Source organism: Pinus tabuliformis, chromosome 3_1 (genome assembly GCF_031772625.1).
Source record: "Pinus tabuliformis cultivar Carrire ecotype Pingquan chromosome 3_1, CPIR1, whole genome shotgun sequence".
Lineage (NCBI taxonomy): Eukaryota > Viridiplantae > Streptophyta > Pinopsida > Pinales > Pinaceae > Pinus > Pinus tabuliformis.
The window spans coordinates 834,660,360-834,680,830 of NC_142301.1; the positions used below are offsets into that span (position 1 = coordinate 834,660,360).

Genomic DNA, 20,471 nt, shown 5'->3' on the forward strand with positions numbered 1-20,471 from the left:
GAAAGTATTAACAACAATAACTATGTCAGCCTGTCTAAGTCCACTAGATTTTTTTTTTTTTTTTCGATCTGCTTGCTTCGATGGTAGTAAATTTCTACATGGCTTGATGGAAGAAAGATGGAAATGTGGTTGGTGGTTGGTGGTTAATGTATGCTCCACAACAAGATCTACGTATTCGTGCTTGTTTTCTTACGTGACACGGATATTTCTTCCAGCAGGGTTAGTCAGCTACCTTAGTCTTCTCATGCAGGATTTGATTTTCCTCATCTACGTCTCTACAGAAAGTGAGATAAAGTATGTCACTTACATCATTCTCAAGCATCCATTTGTTCCACTCAATGAATTCTTCTCGAGATTTACAATTCCACAAATTATTCCAAATGGAACAATCGTTCCAAATGCAATTTCTAATATTATCGTACCAACTGCTTCATTTGGTGCAGGTTCGAATGGTGGATTTCGAACCACAATTGAAAGATTGGATAACCTTGCTAAAGAATTATCTGTTGATCCAGTACAACATCCACCGACATATATAAGTCATTACGGCATGCACCATTCAGTTGTATACATAGTCAAGTCAACAACGTTCAACATAACGTACGGGATTTAATGACAGTGTTCAGCGTAACATTATATGAAACTTATTAAAGGAGGTAATGAGGTAATGATAGCGCGATATTAGTGAAATTGGTGTGCAAGAGGACCAACCGTGGTATGGTAGATACGAACCACAATAGTTTGGTGGGTCGTATGCCAAAGGAAAACCAGTAGCTTGGTGGGTTGTATGAAAGATATATATAAAACCATAATTACATATTAAAACTGGGAGTGGGAGGAGGAGGTAACAAATGACAGCGTTCAATGTATGGTGACGATGATATATATTATAATCGGAGTATGGAGGAGGCACTTTGGAGGGCCTCCCTTGAGTGGAATTTTCGTAGAGTCAATAGTTATAATATATAACACAATTTAACATAATACCATTCAACAAGTTCGTATGGAAGTTTCTTGGTGTGCAGAGAAATTGTAGCATGGGAGAAAATTTTCAGCGGAGCCACGATGGGTCGTATGGTGGTTTGATGCTACGATGCCAGAAAAACAACGATCCATAGCATTGGTATGGGAAGAGAAACAATCACGGACAAGAGCGCCATACAACACATCACTTCAAACATAGTCACAATATCACTATCACTTCAACACAATTGTGATAGCAACACGATGTTGTAGCACGGGGGGTGTATGACTTAGACACGAGATTTGCCAAAACACAGTCATGCCAACAATGTGTAATCTATGCTTGTAGGAGGAACGATATTACCTTATTTTGAGCCTTCGATAGTCAATCATGAGCGCACCAGCGTTCAATCCTCCACAACTTTCAAACTATTCCATGCTCACCGCTTGGTCTCCACGTTCACCACAGCAGCGTTGGACATGGAATAATGACAGAAGAAATGACATTCAATGCACTACGAGGAGCGTTATATGAAGTGTTAACTAGGAGGCTATTTTTTCTATTTCAAAGATTATAAACAACACAGAGACCAGGTAAGGAAGTAGGTAAGGAAGTAGCTGACAAAGGGACAATTTTGCACAAAGGTAGAGAAATGCCCAAAATCACTGTACCACAAAAAATTAATGATTCAAATTTGAGCAAGCCCAGAGGGAACCTGCTCTGATACAATGTTAAGCATCACTATGGTAAAGACCAAGGATATGAAACATAAACCTTGAATGCCTTACTATTCACAATGATACATATTTATAATACATTGGAGTGACCCTTGATTTCATATTCCAAGTGGTCTCTTGGACTCCCTTTGACTATTCAGCTTCCACACCAACCCATAGAGGATTATGTGCCCAACAGTTAAAGTTATTGCTCACAATATTAAGAGCTTTAAAAGGCATTGTTACCAAAGGTTGTAACTTTAATCTCAAAAGCTAAGAGTATTATTAATAACATAAATTTTCAATTTAAAACTTGATTTAAATTCTTTTATGCAAATATATGAGTTTTGTAAGTTAGAATTATCATAAAATCACTAAAAATATTTTATTTTTAAATTAATGTTTATTTTTAATAAATTATCAAAAATATATAATATCTAATTCATTTATTTTCATTTCTATATATATATAATTAGCCAATAAGAAAAGAAGATATAGAGGCCAACTCAATAAAGGTTTTTTTTAATTAAAACTATTAATGGAATCATCGTCTTTACTAGTATATAATTAGTTTAGTAATTAATAAAAATTTTGATGGCTAAATTTCTTTAAACAACTCATTCTATATCAATTTTATAATTTTATGTTAATTTGAAGGGTTTTTACTCTTGTTGTTTGAGAATGTAAAAATACATAACATAAGAAAAGAGTTATATATAAACAATGTTCTTGGAATTGAAATTAATGATTTTGGTTTTAATTCTAATTAAATTAATAGCATAAGAGACAAAGAGTGAGAGAGGAGATATAAGAAAAAAGTCAAAATTTTGTGAAATTCATAGAAGTCCTGTTGTAAAGACTTGTACAGAGGATAAAAACAGAGATGATACAACCAAGACAAGATCAAATAAGTTAATAAAACAAATAATTGACATAATTTATTAGGGAATTGGAGTCTCTTTCACATAGGTGCTTAAAAAATTAGCATGTGTGTTTGTGAAGAGTAGAAGTTGTTGTTTCCAATTAGTGCTTGCAAAGAAAAAGAGAGGTTGGAGCCTCCTCCGGATTGGTGCCTACAAAATATAATGTAAAAATAATTTGACACTTGCATGAAGAAAAAAAAGGTTTGTGATTTTCTCCTTTTATGAGTTTTCATGTATATATAGTGTTTTTATGTGGTGCTTATGTGTGTGATGTTGATAATATTGTTTTGTATTAATTTCATGGTTAATTTTTGAATACTTAGGGATATGTGCTCATTATTAAAGAAATTGACTAAAAAATGTTAAAAGTTATAAAATATTGATTCATCCCTCCCCTTCCCCCCAATATTTTCCTACTTTCCAACACACTTTTAATTGATTTTATAATTTTGTTTGCAATAATATATAGTTTTCACGCCACGGTTTAAAAATATTGATTTTTAAACTTGAAAGAAATTTAATAACACCACTTTTTAATTCAAGAGTTGGTTTAAATTTTTTATTGTGATGATATTAATTATTATGGTCATTGTTTCTAATAAATTGTAATTTTATACTCTAGTAAATAATAGAACTACTTTTTGATTCAAAAATTGATTCTAAAATTATCACTTACAATATATGAGCTTAGGAAAAATTCACCTAATGTTGTTTTTGTTGGGGAAGCTAGACGGGAGCGCTGGAACTCGACTGCTAGGGTTCTGTACTCATCTCAGACGGCGTAGTCTGTTCTGATCAGATAGCCATCACGGACCTGACCTCTTGCTCTGTTGCTACCTAACTGCTCAATGATGGATCGAAGGGCGAATGGACAATCCCCAGGGGGGGGCTTCAATGCCCTCCCCCAAAGCAAGTAACCTGCAGCACAAACCTGAAAGGACGATACTATTTGGCTCGGTCAATGAGGAAGTGATAAACCAGGAGATCCCACGACAGAATGAGCGCACTGAAAAAGACAACCAGGGAGACAAGACAGAAGAAGTACCAGGACGGATTAATCGACCAGAAGGAGCCCCGAAGGTCTCCTCGACTACCTGCAAACCAATAGCAACAGATCGACCCAGAATCGAACTGCCGGGAGAGAAAATAGAAGAACGAATCCAATATATGACAGATCATGCTCTCATTGGGAAATTTATAGGGTTCTGGCCGACGGAAAAAGCCCTATACGGCTGGATAGCAGCGAAGTGGAAGCCTAAAGGAGATGTGACTCTGCAGCTAGGCCCAAAAGGATTCTTCACTGCGATTTTCTTTTGCCTGGAAGACAAATACAGAATCTTGGTTGAAGGACCCTACTTCTTCAACTCAGCTGGCCTATACTTAAGGGAATGGACAGCCAGATTTAATCCGGATAAGGAGGACCTCACTTGGGCACCAGTCTGGATAAGAATGTACTCACTTCCAGATGAGTACTGGCATGAAGAAATCCTGAAAGATATAGGAAATGGTCTAGGGGAATATATAAAGGCAGCAGAAGAAACAAAAATGTGAAGATACACATCATACGCCTGCATCTGCGTCTTCATGCGCCTGGACAAAGCTCTGCCAGAATCGGTAAGTCTCTCTCACTGTGACTATGAATGGATTCAACCCTTAGACTATGAACATGTCCCGTTTCGATGCCGTAAATTCCATGCCATAGGGAATCTTTTCAGAGACTATCCCCTAAATGCCAAAGCTAATGCTCCTGCCCCCTCTGACTCTCTGGCCCATGATGGCTTCACCAAAGCCCCTAACCGCAAACGAGCGCATAAAAAACCAACAACAGGGAAGAAGCCCCAGCTAAACAATACCTCTGATCCAACGGTCAGAAATAGCTTTGAAATCCTAGCTCAATCTACGGAAGAGAAAAACCCATCCTCTAAACCCAACTCTGCTCTCCCCTCCTCCTCCACCCAGCCACCTCCTTCAGCCCCTTCCTCTGAACCCCCACCCCCCAAAGTCACTCTAGCAAACCCCATGGAAGGTAAAGAGAATCAGGTAGAAAAAGACAATGAAATGGAAGTAGACGTATCTTCAGATCCCCTCCAAAGCTCAGATATTCTCACAGAAGGAAATAACCAGGTGCAACAGATGGAGGGAGAACTAGAAAGCATAGATCTGAATGGACTAGATATTTTAGAACTAGAAGCAGCATGTAAAAAGAAGGCCTATGAAATTATCCCAGAGCTTCAGCTCAACAAACTGGAAGTGGTCATTTCTCGGGCCTACCATCAGTATCAGCTCGGCATCCAATCAGGAAGTCAATGGGATTTAGGCCCTACCCCAAAAGATTCCAAAAAAAGGGGAAGAGGAACTAATCTCCAACGGACAATAGCGATAGGGAAAATCCTGGTGGACTTAGGCAGGTATGCTAAGCTTACGAAGTACAACAAGCCCTCTACCAATAGTGAATCATGAAGCTCATTTCATGGAACCTAAGGGGGCTCAATAGCCCAGGAAAACTCAGAATGTTAAAAAATATGATAAAAATGGAAAAGCCGCAAATATGCTTTCTCCAGGAGACAAAATGTAACAGCTCAACTCTAGGTACTATCCTCTCTAAGGCTTGGCCAGGATGTCAATCGGTGGCTGTGGATGCATCCGGCGCATCTGGGGGGCTAGCCATTGCGTGGAACTCTCAAGCACTTACTCTCTCGGACTTTCACGCTTCTCATAATCTAATCCAGGCTGCATTCCACATTATTGGCACTAATATTCATGGGAATCTCTCGAATGTCTACTTCCCATAGGAAGCAGGGGAAAAAATTGCTCTCCTCAACACCATAGAAGCTTTAAACTTCAATAGAAGGTACCCGCTATGGATTATAGGGGGGGATTTTAACATGATTACCAAATTGGAGGAAAAGATTGGGGGCAGAAACAGATTGGAACAGGAAAACACCCATTTCAAAGACTTCATCCAGAATGCCTCTCTAATAGATCTGCATTACTGTAATGGCAATTTTACGTGGAGCAATCGAAGAGCAGGCAGGCATCAAATAGCCTCCAAACTGGATCGGTTTCTAATTTCAGACAACTTGATTCATCTAGGGGGAGACATATCAGCGGCCATTCTTCCACACTCAGGATCTGATCACTGGCCTATTGCTCTTCAATGGCAACATCGTGGCAACGCCACAAGAAGACCTTTTCACTTCGAGGAATTCTGACTTACCCATCCCTCCTTCAAAGACTTTGTTAACACAACATGGACAACCTTCATCCTGCCAGAAGGCTCCAAGATGTACCAGTTCCAACAAAAACTCAAACATCTAAAATTCAACCTTAAGCGATGGAATAGCGAGACCTTCGGAAACATCTTCAAGGCGCAACATGATCTTCAAAAAGAACTGGTGGAACTACAGCAAGAAATAAGCATAGGAGGCCACACAGAAAGAACCCTTGAGCAGGAGCAGCACATCCACAATCAACTGGAGGAGAGAAGAAAGCAGGAGGAGATATATTGGAAGCAAAAGTCTAGGATCAGATGGTTGAAAGAGGGCGAACGAAACACTAAGTTCTTCCACAGAACCACTGTTCAACAAAGAATCCATAATAACATCCCTTTCATACAAAAACAAGGAGGGGAAAGGGTCGAACAGCATGAGGAAATTGAGAAGGAATTCCTCAATCACTTCAAGCAAGTCCATCAAGAGCCTGAAATTAACAGACATCCTGCAATTGATAGAATCACACACAATGTGCCAAAACTAATCACGGAGGAGCACAATGAACTTCTCCTCCATCCAATTCTAACTGAGGAAGTGGATATTGCTATGGCCCAGCTCAAAGATGGAAAAGCTCCTGGCCCAAACGGCTTCACCACTACTTTCTTCATCAATTTCTGGGAGCTGATAAAATTGGAAGTCTGGCAAGTGGTAGAGGAACTGCGAGCACATCATTGGCTGCTTCCCTCTCTTAACTCTACTTTCATTGCCCTAATCCCTAAAGAGGAGGACTCAATCACCCCGAACAAATTCAGGCTGATTGCTCTCTGCAACGTAATATACAAAGTCATCTCTAAAGTCATTGCAAACAGGTTAAAGCCCCTCTTGCCACTGCTCATTTCTCAGGAACAGTCTAGATATGTGGAAGGGAGACAGATTATGGACGACATTATCCTCTCGCATGAGATCATACACACTCTCAAGCACTCAAAACAGGCAGGTATGCTCCTAAAACTTGATCTTTCTAAAGCATTTGATAAGCTCAGTTGGACTTACATACAACAAATGCTAATTGCTTTCGGATTCAGTCCCACATGGATCCGTTGGATTATGAGTCTAATCTCCTCCACCTTCTTCTCCATTCTCGTGAATGGGATCCCCTCTCGCCCCTTCTCTCCCTCCCGTGGTATAAGGCAAGGTGATCCCCTCTCCCCCTTCCTCTTTGTTTTAATGGCTGAAGGCTTGGGACGTCACATTAAAAAAGCCCTACACTCTCATCAGCTCAAAGGCCTCTCCATTCATCACTCGTCTGCCATTTCCCATCAGCAGTTTGTAGATGACACTATGCTCTTCGGCTACCCCTCTGTCCAGGAGGCCTCCAGATTTAAAGCCGTGCTCAATGACTTTGCCGAAGCCTCTGGAACCAGCATAAACAGCTCAAAATCGCAGATCTTTTTCTTTAATACCCCTCCTGTTGTCAAGACTGCAATCGTCCGAATCTTGGGATTCCCTATTGCCACCCTTCCCTCCAAATACCTTGGAGCCCCCCTAACAGTCTCTGCCATCAAGCATTCCTCTTGGCGTAATCTAATTGAGAAGCTCGAATCCCGTCTCAACCTATGGTCGCACAGAGCTCTGAACTTAGCCAGTCGCGCAGTGCTCATAAAGTCTGTCCTTCAAGCAATGTCGTTGTACTTATTCTCCATCCTTGCTGCGCCAAAGTGGGTCCTAAAAAGAATAAGGAATCTTCAGCGAGGATTCCTCTGGGGAAACACTGCAACTAATCGCAAATGGGCCCTGGTAAAATGGAGCACTGTTTGCAAGCCCAAAGAAAAAGGAGGCATTGGCCTTAGAGATCCCGAGCATAGCAACGCCATCATGGGAGCTAAAATATGGTGGCAATGGCTCACCAGCCCAGGAAAACCTTGGGTCACAATTTGGACGGCCAAGTATGCCAATCACCGACCCCAGGAAGAGCTCATCAGGTTCACGCCCAATGATAAAGGATCGCTAATTTGGAATGCAGCCAGAGAACACTTCCAAATGATCCAGAAGCACAGTTTTTGGGAGGTAAGAAATGGTAACACCACAAGATTCTGGACAGATGCCTGGAATCAAATGCCTCATCTCAGCCGAGTACTTAACCTACCACCGGACCTCATTAGGGAGGAGCAGCAGCAAGAAAAGATTTGGTAGTACTGGACCCAGGAAACTGAGAAGGGCTTCAGGATTTGGAAACAGGGCAACTAAGTAAACACAAATGAAGATCACCAAATTATCGAGGAATTGGATAGGGAACTGAGAAAAAGAAGAATCAGGTACGATGAAAGCAGAGACATACTAAGATGGGGTTACCAGCCGAAAGGAGCCTTCACCACAACCAAGGCCTACAAAATCATTTGCAATAATTCCGCTCCCCAGGACCCAATCTGGAGCAAAATCTGGAGTTTTGGCTCCTGGCCCAAAATCTCCCATTTTCTCTGGTTGGTAGGACATCAGAGAATTCTAACGTGGGACAAACTCAGGAGCAAAAATTTTCACGGCCCCTCCATTTGTTTCAATTGCAACGCCCATGAGGAAACTCTCCAACATCTTCTGGACTCCTGTCCCTTGGCCAATCAGCTATGGGAAAAGGCAAGCTTCAGATGTCAAAGAAGATGCAGACTCGAGAATGAAATCACTAACTCAATACGTCAGTGGCAACGAGACCCTTACAAGAGTGAAATCCTCAATCACCTATGGAAACTAATTCCCGGGCTAGTCCTATGGAGCATATGGAAGGAACGAAATAAACGCATATTCAAAAATCAGCGCTCTTCGATAGACAATATTTGGAACCTGCTTTGTAGAAATCTTCAAGAGACTCTTATGCTAAGATCTTGGAAGGAGGAGGACTGGCCTACTCTAGATAATGAGAAAGCCATTCTGGAAAACTGGCAAATACATCTTCCTCAAGGATCTCACAAGCAAGGCCATTCTGAAAGCAACATTCAAAAAAAAGTCACATGGACTCCCCCACCAAAGCATACGTTCAAGCTCAACTTTGATGGCGCCTCCAAAGGGAATCCCGGACTTGCAGGCTTTGGCGGAATAATAAGGAATCATGAAGGTGAACCCCTGATGCTGTACTACGGAAACATTGGATGGGACACCAATAACTCAGCTGAGTTAGAGGGGCTATGGCAGGGACTCCTTCTTGCATGGAGTCATAACTTCCATCCTCTGGAGGTGGAAGGAGACTCTCAGATCCTCATAAATATGGCTAAACATCTCCTAAATGGATCTCATGCCAGGAAAATAGCCACCAGCTGGAGGCTCGAAGCAAGACTGGAGGCCATAGAACTTGAGCTCCACAGAAACAGAGCTATCACCTTCACTCACATAAAAAGGGAAGGTAACAAGGTTGCTGACTTCATGGCCAATATGGGGGTGGAAAATGACAACTCTCTACTCACAGGGCAACTGGATACTATTTTGACCCATGACAAAGCTCAAGAATGCACACATCTGGTCCAAAAAGATGCAGCTCCCCGGATGCGGGTGTTAGTTAGGATGGGACGGGAGTGTGCCGCAGGCCACATGCCGGCCATATGCCATCACGTGGCAGACGTCGGAGCTAATGCTGGCACAGGCGTAATTGGTAGCTGGTATAAGTCTATGCAGCAGAGCAGAGTAAATGCCCTACACGACTATTCGGCTCAAGTGGATGTTGCAGTTATGGCGGGCGCGGTCCATGGTGAGGTAGCTGAGGCTATAAACCATGTCACTGCGTCAGGTCAGGGTATGTTGCTGGTTCTTCCTTCTGGCAGGTCTCTGCAATCTCAGATGCCCTGCCTCTCCGTCTTCGCTGGGATCGTCTCGCTATCTGTTTGGGTTATTCCACAGTCTGTTCCTCACGCTGTCTGTTTGGGTTATTCTGTGGTCTGTTTGAATCTCCTCTCCTCGACCCCTGTAAGGATGGTGAGACCTCGACAACGTATGCTTAGCCGTCGAGGCACCTCCAGGGGAGGAACCTCTCGCACTCACGTTGCTGATACTTCTGCCCACTGTTGTCATTGCCATAACATTCGCTCCACTGGAGCTAATCCCCTTCATTCAAGTCAATTCATGGATGCTGGTGCATCGAGCTCGGCTTCCTTGCCCGCCTTTGGCTCTGCTATTTTTAACTTTAGCAGTTCCATGAACAGCCCCCAGATCAGTGCGCACGTTTCGGTCCTGTTCATTGAAAATTCCCAGGAAGACAATGACTCTCTGGATGAACATGGGCAGGGGAAAGCTGACAGCAAGGTGCAAGAAACAAAGGATCCTGATACTGGCCCGGAGAAAGAAGTAAAGGATCTTGCCTCAGACCTGGAGAATGTCTCGAAAAGCATGCTGGATCAGAGGGCGAGGACCAGCGAAGCAGAAGACACTGCCCCCACTGCTGCGGAAAGGGAGGCTTACGGTTGGTGCCGGGTAGAGGAGGTGCAAATGGAAGAATAGCGATGCCCGAGCTCAAGGTTTACATGGCTCTTCTGTCTGGTCTTCTGGTCTCTAATGTTGTTTGTATTAGCTTAGTTTTGGCATCTGTGCTTTTTGTTTGTGTCCTAGAAACTTCGTTAATGGGCTGGATAATGTCAGTCTCCCCTGCGTGGGATAATTTAGATTTCTGGTCGGCGCCCCTGCGTGGGCTAGCTCTTTTGAATGGTTTAGATTCTCTGCTTGGCGCCCCTACGTGGGCTAGCTCTTTTGATTGGCCTCAGCTACTCCAGGATGATATTCCCAGAGCTTGATTCTCTTTGTTTTGATACGATGTAAATTTTATCTTTTGTACATAATATATTAGCATAGTTTTACCGAGAAAAAAAAATACAATATTATGAGCTTAAAAACTATTGTTACAAAAAATTGTAATTTTAATTAAAAAAAATTAAAAGTATTATTAATAACCTGACTTTTCAATTTGGAAATTAATTTTAATGTTTATATGTTTAGCATTCTCATAAAATAATCATAAAGTAGTATGTTATATAGATTTTATTTTTAAATTAATGTTTATATTTAATAAATTATAAAAAATCTATATTATCTAATTAATTTATTTTCGTTCATATATATACACCAATAAGGAAAAAAAAACATAAGCCAATTCAAAAGATTACAAAAACCTTCGAGCAATAATTTAAAGCATAACGATTAATGTAAAGCCGTACATCCAAAGTTCTCGCTTTTATCTTTTGACGACGTTTAAAAGAAAATCATTCCCAGTTCGTGCTTTTCTTTTTGATATTGTTTAACGGAAAATAAGTTTACAAAAACTTAGGCATAAATTCAATAAGTTTTACGACCTGAATAATTTGACTTTTTATGACTTCTAATATTAGAATCATTATTGTTTTGAAAAGGAAGAATATCATGTGGGGTTTAGACTAACATTTTATGCAACTCTAGAGATTTTAAGTCTTTTTCCATAAGTTCTAAGTTCAAATCTCAAATCCAAGAGATAATTTATATATGTTTTGATATAAGATCTTTACCTCACGAACAAAATACACAAATCTGATAATTAACTTAACCGTAACAATTCAATTCCATTCCAATATTTCACACACATTATTTTTATTAGAATTTAAATAGTTACCATAAAATACCTTGTGAAACACCTTTTATCCTTATAGAAATTATTTGATTCATTTAACTCATCATAAAAATAATAAAAAACATTAAGAAAGCTGGATTGATTTCAGATTCATTATGAAAGATAATAAAATACATTAATTATCTTGATTCAAATGGAAACTTTTGAAAAATAAAAGTGATATGGACTTTAATATCACAAGATTAATGGACACCTATAATCCATTGAAAGCTTTCAGATTCACTACGGTACATAATTAGGATCTACTAAATGTTAAAAAGAAATTAAACTCACAAAGACTTATCGGCCTGCTTAATACTAATTACAAAGCTCACACAAACTTACTATGTCTGTGGCGAGTAGCGCCAATCACACCGAACTGCAGCCAACATAAAATTGAGGAAGAAGGAAAAATAATACACAAGAATTCCACTCCTCCAATTATATTCCAAATTAGGTTTTGAATGTAATTTGCCAAGAAGTTAGCTGCCAATTCCCCACTTCACCCAAACTAGGGCTTGCACAACACTATATACCCATTTCTTAAACAATTTTTTACCAAGAACTCCTAGTGCTACACTGCCTGATGCAATGCACATTATCTCAACAACTATCACTGCACAAACTGGCATTATGGGAGGAGCGTTTCTTGGCTTCTTGGAAGTATTTGCTGTTATACCCTTTTTTCTATCCTTTCTATCCCTCCAATACAAATAAAAATATAGGTAGTCCATACCTAAAGCAACACCAATGGCTACAATTATGAGTGCAACTCTAGGTATAGAGGATTTGATGGATTGTATATCATAGCATTTACCATGGCTTCCTTCAAATGCCATAAACACAACCCAAAAAATGGAGTAAACCAAGTTTACAGCACTTGCTATAAATGACAAGGTTGTAAGGTTTGGAAAAGAACCTCGAAAGGTTAGCAGTTGGCAAATATGGGTGTCATTTTTAGTAGAGTCGATATCAGCAGACTCGGTATCCTTAGACTTCAGTAGGGCTATCGTTAGAAATATATTGGCGGTAACTGCTGTAAAATTTCACCTTAGACAACTCAAATGACCGAGATAATGATTGCATTAGATTCCCTTTTTCCAGAGGACCAAAATCAACCTAAAGATCACCCAATTTGGTCAAGCAGAAGTTAAGTTATGAATTATTTTATTCACACATGTATTATGGAATGGGTCAGCCCTAACCACAAGAGTAACTGCTTGGGTTAGTCTTAACCCCAAGTGTCCCCTCAGGAAATCCTATAAATAGAATAGACCTCAAGATCATTTAAACACACACATCTTCTCTTCTCTTTTGTCTTGGTTCGCACAAGTTCAACGAAAGGAGTTTGCTCAAGGGTCCGAGATTACAGGTGAAAGGTTCGCTTTAGGTTAGGGTCTTATGGATCTTGGTCGTTGCCATATATATGAGTTTTTTCATCATGAGTTGTAGGCATTGAGTGGGTAAGAGAGTGACTTTGGCCCTCTAGTCGTTGGGAGGTAGTTCAGAGGGAGCGACTTTGGGTTTAGAGAAAGATTGGAAGGTTCTGATCCCCAGTGGTTGGCTCTAGGTAGCCCAGGGAGCGACTTTTTCAGTTCAATCACTCAAATAGCACTGCGAGGGTGCGACTTTGACTTGCTCGTCACTCAGACAACCCAACAAGAGAGTGACTTTAGTTCTTCTCTGTTCAGGGCCATAGTCATAGGCACAAAGACCTCCTCAGAGCGACTTTTTTGTTATAGTCACTTGGATAACGTCTTAGTGAGTGTGACTTTGAGGTTTTCAGTCGCTCACTGACAGTACTGATGAGAGAGACCTAGTTTGGATTCGGGGTTTTGGCATCTCAACATCAATGATCTGTGGATCTGGGTTTCTCTGCTGCAAATCGGTGGATTTGAGTTTCTTTGTTGTTATGACAAATCTGTAGATATGTAGAACTGGCTTATTGTTACCTACTATTGATCATATGTATTGAGCTTGTTGTACTCACTCCTGTAACATTTTATGATGATCTAAGAAGAAGACGAAGATTTGCAAGGGTTTTCCCCATAGTGGGTTTTTCCCTGGTTGTGGACCAATCCTATCCTAGTGTCTCTATATGTATGCATGATTTCTTCTACTGTTCCTTTTATATTCCACTGCATTGATGATGATGGTGATGTTGTTTATTTATATGTTATTTCCCGTGTTGATGTACAATATTGTAGATCTCAATAATGAAATGATGATATGGGGTGAACTTAAAGTATTAATGGTGAAATGCAACTATCATAGTAAAGAACAATGTTTCCTTAAGGAAAATTAGCATGGTATCAAAGCAAGGTTGAAGAAAAGCCATGGAGATCACCCTGATGATGATACCATTGTTGAAAGCATGAAGAGAATGGTGGAGACCTGTAAGAATTGTAGGGTTTGAAGAAAACCATAGGAATCTTGATGATTAGCGCTTGATGTATTATTGAGGTTAGGGTTGGAGAGAAAATTGTGGTCTATGGCAAAGTCTTGATATTTGATGTATGAAACACCAACAGGGTCTATGTGAAGATGCTCAAGCACTCATGGAAGATTTGATGAATTTCTAGATGGGATAATCCTTAGCATGTCTGGTTGGATACTTGAAGACATCATTAGTATATGGACCATGGACATTGATGGCTCTTGAAGATTTATTCAAGAGGGAGAGGATCACCTCTCATTGAAGATAAGTATTTCTTGAATTATGATGTTTATTTCTTATAGATATGATGATTATGTTTATTGTTAGATATGGATGTTTCTAACCTCCATGATGAGATGTGATGAGTAGGTCCTTCTTGAGGATCCTTTTGAGATGCATATCTGGAAAGAGGAAAAAGAGGTACTTGATGAAAAGATGACAAAGCACTTCAAGCAACCTATGACTAATGAACAAATGCTCTAGTATTTTAATACTACAAGGTATGCATGGTATGTTGTGTTTCATCTATTGACTTGGTAAGCCCTAAGGTTGGATAATAATTCCTCTTTCTTTATTGGCTCATACATGTATATGAAAGTGACTTGGATCTATGTTTCCTATGATGAAAAGATGCACCTGGTATTGAATACTTTGATCTTATTGCATTCAATGAAGCTATCTAATGTTGATACATTGATACACTTGATGTTCAGCTAACATCTATAATTTATTTGATTATGCTAAAGAAGGTTAGCACCATGGCTCTAGAAAATGATACTTGGCATAAAATGATAGTTCATTGGCTCCTATACATGAGTCTACTGGTAATGCTTGCGATAAGCATGATGAAAACATATGGAAAAAGTGATTTGACACTCTTGTTGTTTGACCTAATTTGATCTCATTGGTCATGAAGAGCACGATAACTTTGATATAAGAAGTATAAGTGTAAGATTGATATTCATCTCTTACTACCTGTGGTCCTGTCTTGATGACATATGGTTAAATGGGATACAACAACTTGATGGAGTGACTTGACATAAAATGCTCATGTGTTCATAATCTTTGAGATGTGATGCTTCTATTTGCTGCTTTGAGTCTAAACCTGTGTTGAAAGATTGATGTTATGATGTTGATAGTCTAAATATAAATATGAATATAAAATTAATAATAAGCTAATAAGAAGGAAAAAACGTAATAGCCCATTCAAAAGCTTACAAAAACTTATTTTTAAAAAATAATACTCTTTTTAAAATAAAAAATTTACCAAACCTATTTAGAATTAAAAAAAAAAAAAAAACAAAAACAAAACAAAAACAAAAACAAAAACAAAACCAAAACAAAAAAAACAAAAAAAAAAAACATTTAAAAAAAATTAAAACTATCAATGGAATCATCCTACCTATTTAGGAAAAAAAAAACATTTTTTTTTTTTTTTTAATTAAAACTATCAATGGAATTATCCTTTTTACTAATATAAAGTTAGTTTAATAATTAAAAAAAATCAATGTTTGAATTTCTTCAAACAACTCATTCTATATGAGTTTAATAATTTTATATTAATAAAATAACTCATTTTATATACGTTTAATAATTTTATGTTAATAAAGTTATATTATTTGACACATAATTATTTTAAAATTTTACCAAAGGGATGGATTGAAATTATCTCAATTATTTGTAAACTATGTAGATGATTACTTTCAGGTAATCATTTAAAGCATAATAATTAATTATTAATTAATGATGTGATTATTCTAAAAGATATTGATTTACAATATAGACTATAAAAATTTCAAATCTAATCTCACATTCAAAAATTTTTCTTTTCTCTTCTGATGAAGTTTTAAAAGAAAATAATTTCCCAGTTCCTGTTGGGAGGAAAAAGTCTCGATCTTCGTACCACCTTTTAATAAGTTTACAAAAACTTGCGAATAAATTCAATAAGCTTTACGACCTGAATAATTTGACTTTTAATCACTTCTAATTTTAGAATCATTGTCGTTTTAAATAGGAAGAATATAATGTGGAGTTCAGGGTAACATTTTGAATTTTAATCACTTCTAATTTTAGAATCATTGTCGTTTTAAATAGGAAGAATATAATGTGGAGTTTAGGCTAACATTTTATGCAACTCGAAAGATTTTACGGTTTTTTTCCTAAGTTCTAAGTTCAAATCCAAGAGATAATTTATATATGTTTTGATATAAGATCCTTACCTCACGAACAAAATACACAAATTTGATAATTAACCTAACCATACCAAATTTGATTTAATATTTTATTCTTATACTTAAAAAACTTGGAAAAACCTTTTGAATTCTCCATAAAAATTCTTACATTATCTTGAATTTGCTATTTGCCTATTCCTTTGAGATACTCTAATAATATATCTTTATAATCCTTTTTTTTCAGAAGAAAAAGCAGTATATGGATTATATTATGTATTTGAAAATACAGTATACTGATATATACAGATAATGGTGGATCATAAATCCCGATTATGCCCTCGATATCAGAGGGAGATGTATAAAGCATCATCATCACTTGGGGCAACAAAAAACATAGCAAAATTTAGGACTATCTAGATGTTCGGAGGACTGTAGGAGATAGATATATCCGAAAATATAGGCCTTATAGCAAAACATAAAACTACAAGCATTATATGTCGGGCATAGAGAACGACTGAATCACATATGAATAGGTATCCATAGTGATGACCAGATGCCATATACTGATTGGAGCATGCATCCCTTTCTTTGACAAAGCATCCGCATGTTCATTTTGATTTCGCTTTGTATGCACAATAGGAAATGTAGCAGACTTCCATAAAGATGCAATCCTATTCAGCGATCCTAAAAGGCTGTCATTTGATATTTTCTGCTTACCATTCACATGATCAATGATAATTTTCGAGTCCCCACATACATTTATAGGTCCAATATCCATGAAAGAACAGAAGATGAGCAGACCATGCAGGGCCATGGCCTCTGCCTTATTATTTGTCCCTTTACCACCATTCCAAAAAATGGATAATTGGAGATCATTTGAAAGAGCTATGAACACACCACAAGCGCATGTGCCATCCTTTGTTGCACCATCAAAATGTGATCTTGTAAATAAGAGCGGCTGTAGGATAGAGGAAGCCATCTGTAGGTTTTTCTGCTGAGGCATGATTTGTTGGTAGGTGAAATAATATGGAATAATCTTGTCTATAATTCTTCCAAATAGCTCACTGTTGTTTTGAAAGATTCTTTTGTTCCGCCACTTCCATATGAACCAAATAGTAATCAATGGAATGGGACGCCAGTTAAATTTTTGAGAGCCCCACCATTCGTAGGCTTCCATAATTGAAGGATGCAAAACAACAGGAAAGCCAAAGTATGAAGCCAATTTCATCCATAAAAATTGTGTTTGAGGGCAGTTTAAAAACATGTGCAGGTTATCTTCTGAATTGGCAAGGCAGATCATGCAAATCGATGGTCCCTGCCAACTCCGTTTTTGTAAATTATTCCAGATGAGATTTTTATTATGATATAGAAGCCATGAAAACAAAGTGATTTTTATCGGACAGCTGGTCTTCCATAGGGAGAAAGGAAAAATCTTTCGGGAGGGGTCCCTTTGCTAACCTATCAATGAGAAGTATATGTCTCTTACCAGAATATTGGATCTGTCTTTCTTTGCCTACCATTCTATACAATCTCTGTCCTCATTTTATATGAACCCGCATTCATCATATTCCAAATAATCCTATTCCATTGGGAAGCCAAAACACCATCAATGCCCAGATCTCTATCCATTTTCCATAGCGGGATGGCATTCTTCCAACCTACTATAACCTGTTCCCAGAAAAAGATACCCTTTTGGTGAAGTAGCGAGAGAAGCTGAGGGCCAATATTAAGATCCGAATCTACACCCTTTATGGCATCCAGACCTATAAGGATATGGTTACCATTTTGAAATTTCCATATGAAATTCCTGCGGAAATAAGGAAGAATTTTCTGGAAGCTCCTCCAAATCACTGAGCCTTGTGAGGGCCAAGAAAGTCCATTTCTGAACCAATAGAAAATGTCTTCATTCCCAAGGTATTTCAGTTTAATGGTATGACTCCATAAGCTCTTTCCAAAAATCGCCTGCCACAATGATTTGCATAGGAGAGCTCTGCCAAAGATGCACAGATTCATGATACCCCAGCCCCCAAGTCTTTTGGGGAGAGTGATGTTTTCCATACTTGAGAGGTGATATTTTCTCCTATCCTTACTTCCACCCCATATGAAAGTAGCCATTAAGCTATTTAATTTATTAATTATAGACGATGGGATGTAAAACAAGTGCACCCAATATACACTGATTTGGGTTAGAACCGCCTGAGATAAGATCATTCTTCCAGCAAGTGATAAGAATTTAAATTCCCATCCTTTAATCCTCTGATAAAATCTGTTAATGATCCATGACCAATCCAAAATATTATATCCTGTGGGCTTGAGATGATATCCTAAATATTTTAACCCCTCTTTTATGGATACTGCCCGAATATTAAAAAGTTGTGAGATATAAATCATTTCTTCATTTTCATCCTTACCATAATGAAAAGAGGATTTGTCTTCATTGACATAAATACTAGTGGCTCTTTGAAATAAATATATAATTTCATGCATAATACGCCATGTGAATCTACAATGTCTAGTGAACAACAGCACATCATCCACAAAGAGATTGTGAGTAAGATAATTACCTCTGGAAATGACAAGGGGGCCAATAATTCCATCGTTACCGCTTTCTTGATGTGTAGACTAAGGGTATCCATAACCAAGATGAATAAAAGAGGGGACAAAGAGCACCCCTGCCGGAGACCTCTTTCAACAAGGAAAAAAGTTGTGGGATACCCATTGATAAGGATCGCGTAGTTGACTCCTTCCACGCAAGACATGATCCATTTTGTGCATTTGTCATTTAGCCTGATTTTGATGAGTAAACATCTGAGAAAGCTCCAATCCAGACAGTCGTACGCTCTTTTTAAATCGATTTTTAAAATGACAGCGTCAATTTTTTTTGAATGCATAGAGTGCATAGCTTCCTGAGTTATGGCTATAGCTTCAAGGATGTTCCTTCCACATAGAAAACCGTGTTGTTCTTTTGATATATGTTCTGATAGCTTTCCTCATATTCTCTCTGCAAAAATTAAAAGCTAATCCATAAAACATTCCAATTGCTTGGCCAAACATTAAGTAGCATGAAAAAAACTTAAACATAAGACTTTCCACATGTTTCGCCTAACATACCAATTGCTTAGGTTCACTTTTCAAAGTTTGTGAAATATACCAATGTGATTTGCTATTTTTTCAGATAAAGAAATGAAGAGAGAATATCATTTTTTAATGAGACTATTTTCGTATGTTATATAGACTTTTAAAGTTCCGAAAAGTTTATGTTAGCATTTAATTCGATTGCTAAATAAAGTAAACTCTGTTTTTCTTTTAGCCGGATACGATATTGAGATATTTTTGTGGAAGAAGACCGGTTCATAGAATCTTTTCTGTTTTTGGGTCTTTTACTAATGAGCCTTGGTAAAATTTTCAGTGCAGAGACTTGCATAGACTTATTATTATTTTTTAATGTTCTTATTACCAAAGTCCTAAAAACGCAGTACTGTGTTTGTGATTCCTTAGCAAGGAATGTGGCATGTAAAACGCAACGACGTTATATTGGTTTATAATAATTTTTGGATTACTAAAATTGTTTTTTAATTAAAAGTTATTTAATAAGGTTAATTTAAAAGTATTGGATTACATTAAAAAATGATTTTTTTTTTTATAATTTATGTAATAATATGGGTTTTTAATAATAATTTTATTTAGTTTGTTAGGTTAGGTGAGTTTTCAGATGATTTGGGTATTTAAGTATTTAAAATTATTTAAAATAGTACTCAATTCATGCTACAATTATCTTTAATATGACTAGATTTTTACCCAAATAATTTAAAACCAATAATTTTAACATCATAAAATATTTAAAAAAAATATCATATCACCCAATAAACTTTTTAATAATAATTATATTAAAAAACAATAAAAATCTATTTAATAATTTAAAATAAACTAGTATTCAATAATTAATAATTATTTCACTGCTAACATCATCACTAAGTTATAATACGTTTTCTATTTTAAAATAGATATCGAATTCAAATAGTGAATAAAACTATAGCCTTAATGAAGTTTGCTCTTCTCTATTTTACTTTTTATGAAGTTGGGAAATTAATTGATATATTTGTTGTTCTATAGGGACTACAAGGTATGATATGTGACATTTTTTTTATTATTATCACCAGTAAATTTTTTCTGCGTTTGCAGTTGTTTAATTCAATTGTATTAATGTATTTTTATTAAAATGCATAAATTAAAATATACTATTATTAGGGTTTATGATTATAAAAGAATTTATTTAAATTTCATAATATTTTTTATATTTAATTTTTTTTATTAAATAAAAAATATTAATATGCTTTTTATAAAGTGAAGAAATATATATTTTCTATTATTTAATTTATATTATTTTAAAATGATATTTTATTTGTTTAATAAAATTAATATAAATATTATAAT

General features: G+C 37.3%; 1 pseudogene; it reads left to right on the plus strand.

Annotated features, from left to right (window-relative positions):
- Positions 1-10,296: 10,296 nt before the first annotated feature.
- Positions 10,297-20,471, plus strand: part of LOC149190083 (pentatricopeptide repeat-containing protein At4g13650 pseudogene) — a 60,118-nt pseudogene continuing 49,943 nt past the window's right edge.